Genomic DNA, 10,612 nt, shown 5'->3' on the forward strand with positions numbered 1-10,612 from the left:
TTACTCTTCATATAACCGAAAAAACTTTTGGTATCCTGCTTTATATTATTGGCTAGTCTGACCTCGTATTTCATCTTTTCCTTTCTTAAAGGTTTTTTTGTTGCCTTTTGTTAGACTTTAAAAGCTTCCCAATCATCCAACTTCCCACTCACTTTTGCTACCTTAGATGACCTTTCTTGGCTTTCATGTAGTCCTTAAGTTCTGTAGGAGTGGAACATTGCAAATGGCATTCCAATCTTTAGGAAGGGAGGGAGGCAGAAGAAAAGAAATGATAGACCAGTTAGCCTGACTTTAGTGGTTGGAAAGTTGTTGGAGTCTATTATTAAGGATGAGGTTTCGGGGTACTTGGAGGCACATGATAAAAATGGCCAAAGTAAATGCTGACTTAAGGGGAAATTTTGTCTAACAAATCTGTTAGAATTCTTTGAGGAAATAACAGGCAGGATAGACAAAGGAGAATCAGTGGATGTTGTTTACTTGGATCTTCAGAAGGCCTCTGGCAGGGTTCCACACATGAGGTTGCTTAACAAGAGCCTGTGGTATTACAACAAAGATACTAGTAATGGATAGAAGATTGGCTGATTGGCAGGAGGCAAAGAGTTGGAATAAAGGGGGCCTTTTTCAGCTGGCTGCCAGTGGCTAGTGGTATGCCGTAGGGGCCGGTGTTGTGACAACTTCTTTTCACATTACATGTCAATGATTTGGATTAAGGAATTGATGACTTTTTTTGTCAAATTTGCAGACAATATGAAAATAGGTGGAGTTGTGCAGGTAGTGTTGAGGAAGTGGTGTGTCTTCAGAGGGACCCAAGCAAATTGGGAGAAAGGGCAAAGAAGAGGCAGATGGAATATAGTGTAGGGAAGTGCATGATCATGCATCCTGGTAGAAGGAATAAAGGCGTGGACTATTTTCTAAATGGGGAGAAAATTCAATAATCAGAGGTACAAAGGGACTTGGGACTCCTTGTGCAGGGATTCCTAAAGTTTAACTTGCAGCTTGAATTGGTGGTAAGAAAGGCAAATGCAATGTTAGCATTTATTTTGAGAGGACTAGAATACAAAAGCAAGGGGGTAAACCTGAGACTTTATAAGATATTGGAGTACTGTAAGCCATTGGGCTCCTTAGCTAAAAAAAGTTGTGTTGGCATTGGAGAGGGTCCAGAGGAGGTTCATAATGATCCCTGAAATGTTAGTGTGAACATGTGATGGTTTTGGGACTGTACTTACTGGAATTTAGAAGAATGAAAGGGGATGCCATTGAAACCTATTGAATTTTGAAAGGACTAGATAGAGTGCATGTGGAGAGGATGTTTACAAGAATGGGGAAGTGTAGGACCAGAGGACAGCCTCAGAACAGAGCAGTGGCTCCTAACCTTTTTTTAATGCCATGGACACCCTACAATTAACTGAGTGGTCTGTGGACACCAGATTGGAAACCCCTGGAATACAAGGGACATCAATTTAGGAAAGAGGCGATGAAAACATTTCTTCAGCCAGAGGGTGATGAATCTATGGAATTCATTGCCACAGATGGTTGTGCAGGCCAAGTCAATGGGTATATTTAAGGTGAAGGTTGATAGTTTCTTCATTAATCAGGCCATTAAATATTATAGGGAGAAGGCAGGAGAATGGGATTGTGAGGGATAATAAATTAGCCATGATGGAATGGCGGAGAAAACTTGATGGACTGAATGGACTAATTCTGCTTCTATGTCTTATGAACTTATTATGGTTTGGGTTGGGGGGCTGCTAAGCTGGCAACTGTTGGGGTTTACATAGTAATGGTGAGGGCTAGGCTGGTAATGCTGGTATCAATGACTCTTACCAATTTTTATAGATGCACCACAGAAAGGATCTCATCCAGATGCATAAAAACTGATTCAGCAACTGGTCTGTCCAAGAATTTACAGAGAGGTATGAGTACAGTCCAGTCCATCATGCAAACCAACCTCCCTCCACTGACTCTGTCTATACTCTCTGCTGTCCCACAGGGCATGAAGGGGAACGGGGAGAAGGCAGGAGACTGGGGCTAAGAGGAAAACTGGATCAGCCATGATGAAATGGCAGAGCAGACTCAATGGGCCAAATGGCCTAAATCTACTCCAATATTTTAAGGCCTTAAAAGTAGCCGATATAATCAAGGAACCTTCTCACCCTGGTGATTTCCTCTTCTCTACATTCCTGTCAGGAAGAAGCTTCAAATGCCTGTGAGCACGAACCATCAGACACTGTTATCAGACTCCTGAATAGACCTCTCATATGCTATTAGATGAACTCTTGATCTCCAGATCAATGTCTTTGTGGCTCTAGCACTTTGTCTACCTACACTGCACTTCCTGTGTAAATACAATGATATTTTACATTGTTTATTACCTTGATGGAATTATGTATTATGTCTTCCTCAGTTCAAAGATTTCTATAGATGGTAACTGCAACCACAATATTAAACGGTGTTTACTTCTGGGGAGGGTAGCAACGGCAAATTTAGATAAAGAGTAGAGACCTAACATTGTCTACAAAGATCGATATAGTCAAGTCTATGGTATTTCCAGTTGTGATATATGGCTGTGAGAGCTAGATTATTAGAAAGGCTGAATACAAAAGAGTAGACGTCTTTGAACTTGGATGCTGGAGGAAACTGTTAAGAGTTTGTTGGGCAGCAAGAAGATCCAACAAGTCAATACTTGAAGAAATACAGCCAGACTGCTCACTAGGAGGCATGATTATGCGGCAAAAGCTCAAATATTTTGGCCACATCATGAGAAGACAGGATTCCTTGGAGAATACTCTCATGTTCGGTAAAACAGAAGGTAAAAGAAGGAGAGGACGACAGAAGCTATGATGGATAGATAATATTACTCAATGTGTATGATCTTGGGGGATCTTAGAGAGACAGTTTCCAACAAAAAGGCTTGGTGTGCAGGAGTCCATGAGGTCATGAAGAGTCAGACTTGACTTAAGGACTGACCAACAATAAATTATGTATGGAATGACTTGTAATTATATATGAATGAAACACAAAACAAAAAGTTTTTTCACTGTATCTTTGTACATTTGACAATGATAAACCAAGACCAATACCTAAACTATCAAAGAAGTACAGGAGTGGACTGCCAGCATCTTGTTCTCAAAGTGGAAGTGGCAACCTTTTAAGGTGAAAGGAGGAAAGTTTAGGGGAGATGTTACAGATAAGGTTTTTACACAGAGAGTGGAAAGTATCAGGAATGTTCTTCCAGTAATAGTGATATTTTAGGGACACTTAAGGGACTCAACTAGGCAAATGGATAAAAGAAAAATGGAGGGCTGCGGGCTATGTAGGATGAAAGAGTTAGATTGATCGTGGAGTTGGTTAAAAGGTTGGCTTAACATAGTGGACTGTTGTTCTATGTTCTAGGAATGGTCGAGATCGCCTAGTAATATTGGGTTCCAGGCTGGTAATAATATGAAATAGGCTGGTCATAGTGGGGACTAGGCTAGCAAAGGTAGGGTTAGGCTAGTAATGCTGTAGGTTCGGTTAGTAATATAATGAACTAGGGTGATCACAGTGGGGGCTAAGCTGGCAAATATGGGGTTAGGCATTGGGAAACAGTACTGCTCCAAACTCCCTGAGCCCGTGCATTTGCAGTAATTGTGGCCGTCACACGAAGCTCAACGGCAGTGAGTCTAAACATATTTATCCACATTAAATAAAACTTAGCAGATTCTAGATCACACACCTTCTTAACCGCATACACAAGGAACGTCGAACAAACAACACCCCGTTAATTTAAGAAGTAAAATCGGCCCCGGCGGAAGGAGGAAGCAGGCAAGCCCGAGTACAGGCGGTGGCTGTTACCTAGCAACGGTCCAGCGGCCAATATTCACCTAAAACAAACTCGAGCTCTTTGAAAGTAATAATACAATATACCGTATATTTTGGGGGGAAACTTTTTAAATTGGTTTCTTATTTTGGGGGAAAAGTATTTTTTATACTCGATCCTAACCCCGCTTTTATCAGTTTAACCGGAGCCTGCGTAGTTTAAATTTCGTGGCTTTGATGAATTAAATACCTTCTTGGTTCTAAAATGATATGCATTTATTTCTCGTTGAATTCGGATTCCAAATTCAATTATGTCGTTATTAGATAACTCCCGCAGGATTCTTCTGGTAACTCAAACGACGGTCTCTGTGTGGGTATTTGGTTTGTTTTAATTTAGGGCTAAGGTGGAGATTTATAGTGTTAGAAGTCTCTTGCTCAGTTGGATAGGGGCATTTTAGAGACTTCAAGATCATATGCAGAATCCAAATATGCGTGGAGAGGCAGGAGAATGGGTTGAGAGGGATAATAAATTGGCTAGGAAGGAATGGCAGAGCAGACGATAGGCCAAATGGCCTAATTCTGCTCCTATAATTTATGGCCTTCATGCTGTGACCCATCTTCTGGCTTATCTCCTCCCCAGTAAAATTTGCTGTTCAGCTGTTTCAGCCAAGTTTTACATTCTTTTTCAAATGAATTACCATCAAATTCCATCTGCAATGGTACTATTATGTCACTATCTGTAATCTGCCCTCTGGGAACTGTCTGCTATTTACTGTGCACATCCTGGACTATATTTTTTTCTAATACCAGAAAATACTGTAAACACCCAGCAGAGTAGGCAGCAATTGAGAAAGGAGAAACAGCTAACACTTTAAGTTGAAGCCCTTATACCAGACCTGAAACATTTTTTTTTCTATCTCCTCAGATGTTGCTTGATCTGCTGAATGTTTCCAGTATTTTCTGTTTTACCCTTAAATTTCTGGCATCTACAGGTTGAGTATGCCTTATTCAAAATACTTGGGGATAGAAGTGTTACGGATTTCAAATTTTTTTTGGATTATGGAGTATAAAATGGGACATTTTGGGATTGTCATCATTTCTGACTCTGAATTTATGTGTTACTGGTAAATAGTGTTTGCCTTACACTTGTTCATCAACATATGTACTTAACAGTAAAAAATATTACATACCATTAATATAATGAAAATAGAATGTGTGCAGGGTAACAAAAGCAGCACAGCAGCATGGGGAGAGTACCTGAATCAGCCATTGAACAATAACAACAATAGTGGGCTTTCAGCCTCCACCAACGATGTTATGTTTTGATTAGAAGGTTACAGTACACTGTATTTTTTATTTTACTTTTTTTTGAGGTTTTATGTAAAATATAAAATCAATTAGCACTGGTGACTTCTTCTGGTGATGGATTTTCATCAGCAACAATCTTGGCAAACTCAAATGAATTTCTTTGCTGCTTTGTAATCAGCAGACACTTTAATGCTTACAATTTTAAAAATCTTTACAAATTTAATGCTGTGCTTTTTCTTACATTTCTGCAATCAGCCTGCAGAATATTCACAATTTCCTTCAATTTTCAGTTTGTTGTGATAGATCTTTGCTTGTTTCATGATCCACATACCGTTAAGTGGCAAACTCTAATTTTTCATGATTATTTTGCTATCTAGGGACATACATCCAAAGATCCCTCTGTTCCTCCACACTGCTAAGAATCGTGCATTAATCCTGTACTCTTCTTTCAAAATCGACCTTCCAAAATGCATCCCTTCACACTTCATTACGTTCAATAGGTACATTTAATGTCAGAGAAATGTATACAATGTACATCCTGAAATTCTTTTTCTTCGCAAACATCCACGTAAACAGGAGTGCCCCATAGAATGAATGACAGTTAAATGTTAGAACCCCAAAGGCCCCCAGCTCCCCCTCCCACGCATAAACAGGAGCAAGGCCATGACCTCCGCAACCCCACCAGCAAAAAAGTATCAGCACCCTCCACGAGCACTCAAGCGAGCAGCAAAGCATAAATAAAGACACAGACTTGAAGTACCCCAAAGTACCCCATGTCATCCACATGGTATTTGACATACCACAGACTCTCTCTCTACCTAATAAGGGAAAAAGAAGTGTTCCCATTTCACAGTGAGCGGGGAGACATAACAAACAACTTACTAATTTATGGTGTTAAGAGTCTGTTGTATCGTTTTTTCTGAGCCCTGTGTCCAAAGAACTCAGGTCTCTGGGCACATAGCCAGCAGCAAACTGCTGCTTCCGCACTTCCGTGTTCTCTCAACGCATCAGTCAGTGGTGGCAACAGCCTTGAATCAGCCCAACTCCAGAGCCACAAAAGTCCGGCGTCCCGAAAAGCAGCCGGACGTGAGGCACTGAAGAGCGGGTCCCATTCCCACAAGGAACCAAAGTCAGCGTGTAACTCCAGGTCAGGGTCTTCCAGTTGGCGAGCTATTGACTTCTTGCACAATCAGTACAGTCTGAAGACTGAGCGACTCTCTTCACTGTCCAGTGCTAAGAGTTTCACACCTGCAGTTCTTTAAACTGAGTGACTCATCCAATCTATGCCCACAATTTCTGATTCATATGTCTTTAGGCAACTGTATGCCTCAATCTTCACCTCTGTCTATAACTTGTAGCATTCATTCTATAGGGTAACCAAATGCCATTTTGGCCTGCTTCAATTAAATCTTGAAGTATTTCTGATACACGTCCTTGTCCACAAAGAATCAATAGGCATTTTATTGTTGTTTACTTAATTAATAAGGTAGCCTTTAATTTAGCAACTGCACTGCTATCTTTGGAATGCAATCAATCTGATTCAGCATTCCTGTTTCCTCCTTCCTATTTTCTCAATACACCATGTGAATAGGCCTGAAACGTTCTGGTTTAAGATGGTGCTGCTGAAGTTCTGTGACTACTTGCTGGTGGTCAATGAAACAAAGAAAGCAACTCAATACTTTGCTATTCACACTTTTGCTGGTAAACAATCACTGCAAAGAGTGGCCTGTGGCTTCCCTGTCAGAGTTGAGCTGTATTGCCTATACAGCCTAGCATTTTTGCAGTGTGGGCTGGGGCCTCAGAGAGGCATAATGGTTGCAGCGTGTCTGGGCCAGAGTTGTTAGAGCGGACTTGGAGGCAACTCAATGTGGCAGAGCTGAGGCGAGGCGAAGTCCAGGAAGGATCTGAGGTTTGATGGATTTAAGAGCTGGGCCAAGTTGGAAAAGCCAAATCGAGGCAGCGGAGCTCGAGCCTGAGGGCGTATCAAAGTGGCAGAGATTGAGGAATGACCTGAGATTTGGATGGTTTAAGTGCCGGGCCAGATTAAAATGGTCAGGGTGTTGGGATCGGAGGCGAGGATGGTCTGGTTTGGCTCGCTGCTCTGTGGGGCTTGACTGAGGCTGTGGCCTGCAACTAGTGGACTTTTGGATCAGCTGTAATGAATGCCTGGCTTTGTGAACTTCAGTTCCGAATGTTGTTTGCTTGCCCTTATTGTTTGCACAATTTGTTTTTTCCTCTCTCTTTGCACACTGGGTGTTTTTCGATTTTATTTTATTTTTAATGTGTTTCTATTGTTTCTACTGGGTTTCTTTGTTTCGTGGCTACCTGTAAGGAGACGGATCTCAAGGCTGTATAAAATATACATACTTTGATAATAAATGTACTTTGAACTTTGAACAGTATCCCTCTCTCTCTCTCTCTCTCTTTCAATCTTTTTATTAATATTTAAAATATTATGAATGAGATACAATTCAAATAATGGTAAGGGATTACAAATATATAGACTCCCATTATACATAAAGTATTACATAAACAATGAATAGAGCATAAGTAAGTTTCCCAAAACATAAACCGTATAGTATATATATGAACAAGGTAAGTTTAAATATTTCATAATATATAATGTAAAAAAGAGAAAAAAAAAAAATCTATCTAAGGAAGTTAGCTAATCTACTAATCTAGTATCAAGAAAAAGAAAAAAAAACCAAAAAGAAAAAAAAATAAAAAATCTTTTAAAAAGAGAAAAAAAAAAAGGGCTGTTCATAGTATCTCACGAGTATACATAAACATCAATGACGTCAACTCCGATCCTCTCAACATACATACGATTAAGGCTGAAAAAAAAAACCAATAAGCCCGGCACAGGGCCATTACATCATATGAAAATATTGAATAAATGGTCTCCATATCTTTTCAAATTTAATAGAAGTATCAAATACAGCACTTCTAATTTTTTCTAAATTTAAACATAACATAGTTTGAGAAAGCCAATGAAATACCGTGGGAGGATTAATTTCCTTCCAATTCAACAGAATAGATCTTCTAGCCATCAAAGTGAGAAAAGCAATCATTCGACAGGCGGACGGAGATAAGTGAAGTAAGTCCATCATCGGTAAACCAAAAATTGCGGTAATAGGATGGGGTTGTAAATCAATGTTCAATACCGCCGAAATAATATCAAAAATATCTTTCCAATATTTTCTCAAAAGTGGACATGACCAAAACATATGAGTTAAAGAAGCGATTTCTAAATGACATCTGTCACAAATAGGGTTTATATGAGAATAAAAATGAGCTAATTTATCCTTGGACATATGGGCCCTATGTACAACCTTAAATTGTAATAATGAATGTTTGGCACATATAGATGAAGTATTAACTAATTTAAGAATTCTATCCCAATTCTCAATAGGAATAATAAGATTAAGTTCTCTTTCCCAATCATTTTTGGTCTTATCAAAGGGCACTGAACGTATCTTCATAATTATATTATAAAGTTTTGATATAAGCCCTTTTTGAAAAGGGTTTAGTTCAAACAAACTTTCCAAAGTATCTGAAGACAGAGAATTTGGGAACGAAGGAAGTACCGTACTTAAAAAATGCCTAACCTGTAAGTATCTAAAAAAATGAGATCTAGGCAAATTATATTTATTAGCTAGTTGCTCAAAGGACATAAAACAGTTGTCCAAAAATAAGTCGGAAAATCTTAATAATCCCTTAGTTTTCCAAGCCAAAAAAGCATGATCTATAATTGAGGGATGGAAAAAACAATTAGATACAATAGGACTATTTAACATGAATTGAGTCAACCCGAAAAATTTCCGAAATTGAAACCATATACGTAAGGTATATTTAACTATCGGGTTGTCAATTCGCTTCGGCAATTTAGAAAGAGCAAAAGGGAGAGATGTCCCTAAGATAGAACCCAAAGCATAAGCAGAAACCGATTTGGTTTCCAAACTCACCCAATGAGGGCCAAAAGGACCATCCCATTCTTTCAACCAACATATCAAATATCTAATATTAACTGCCCAATAATAAAATCTGAAATTGGGTAATGCCAACCCACCATCCTTCTTTGTCTTCTGTAAGTATATTTTACCTAACCTGGGATTTTTATTCTGCCATATATATGAAGAAATTTTTGAATCAACATTAGTAAAAAAGGATTTCGGAATAAAAATTGGTACCGCTTGAAAAACATATAAAAATTTAGGTAAAATAACCATCTTAATAGCATTAATCCTACCTATCAGAGATAAAGATAATGGTGACCACTTAGTAAACAAACCTTTAATCTGATCAATTAAGGGTAAAAAATTAAACCGAAATAATTCTTTATGGTTTTTGGTAATTTTAATCCCTAAATAAGTGAAAGAATCGTTAGCTAATTTAAAAGGTAAAATACCATAATTTGGGACCTGTTTATTCACAGGAAACAATTCACTCTTATTAAGATTTAACTTATACCCAGAAAACTCACTAAATTGAGCCAACAATGATAAGACTGCTGGAATAGATTTTTCAGGATTAGAGATGAATAATAATAAATCGTCTGCATATAAAGATACCTTATGAATATCTGTTCCACGATTAATACCCAAAATATCATGTGATTCTCTGATGGCAATTGCCAAAGGTTCTAAGGCGATGTTAAATAGTAATGGACTAAGAGGACAACCTTGTCTAGTGCCCCGAAATAAACGAAAAAATGGAGATCTTTGATTATTAGTAAACACCGAGGCTACTGGAGTTTGATATATCAGTTTAAAGAACAGTATCCCAGTGGACCTTCTCAATATTTGCCCCAATATGTTCAAATCATATTTAACTGGGAAGAAAAATAGAACAGAGAATAGTACAGCATAGTTCAGGCTCTTCAGCCTATCTAATACTTCCCTCCCATATAGCCCTCCACTTTTCTTTCATCCATGTGTCTAGCTCAGAGTCTCTTAAATGTCTCTAATGTATCTGCTTCAACCACCACCCAGCAGTGTGTTTCATGCACCAACACTCACTGAGTAAAACAATCTACCTCAATACTTTCCTCCAATCACATTAAAATTATGCCCACTCCTATTAGCCATTTCTGCCCTGGGTAAAAGGTTCAAGCTGAGCATTCTATGCCTCTTGTTATCTTATACACGTTTATCAAGTCACCTCTCATCCTCCTTTGGTCCAAACAGAAAAGCCCTTGCTTGCTCTAACTTTCCTCATAAGGTACACTCTCTAATCTAGGCAGTATCGTAGTAAATTTTAGACATGAGGTACTGCAGATGCTGGAAATATACATAATGTGCTGGAGGAGCTCAGCAGGTCAGGCAGCATCTATGGATGAGTGTAAGCAGTAGATATTTCGGACCGAGACCCTTCATCAGCACTGGAAAGGAAGTCAGAATAAAAAGGTGGGGAGAGGGGAGGAAGAAGTATAAAGTGTCAGGTGATTGGTGATCACAGAGGGGGAGCAATGAGAGAGAGTTTCACTGAACTCCTGTCAAAGAGTAGA

The 10,612-nt window shown here is 39.0% G+C and overlaps 1 protein-coding gene across 1 annotated transcript in view; it reads right to left on the reverse strand.

The window, feature by feature from the left end:
- Window positions 1–3,803, reverse strand: part of rnf32 (ring finger protein 32) — a 72,339-nt gene extending 68,536 nt beyond the window's left edge. The window contains exon 1 of the mRNA XM_073054884.1: window positions 3,716–3,803. The gene's annotated coding sequence lies outside the window, so the exon portion shown is untranslated. The remainder of the gene's footprint in view (window positions 1–3,715) is intronic.
- Between the last annotated feature and the right edge of the window lie 6,809 nt (window positions 3,804–10,612).

This window comes from Hemitrygon akajei, chromosome 8 (assembly GCF_048418815.1).
Source record: "Hemitrygon akajei chromosome 8, sHemAka1.3, whole genome shotgun sequence".
Lineage (NCBI taxonomy): Eukaryota > Metazoa > Chordata > Chondrichthyes > Myliobatiformes > Dasyatidae > Hemitrygon > Hemitrygon akajei.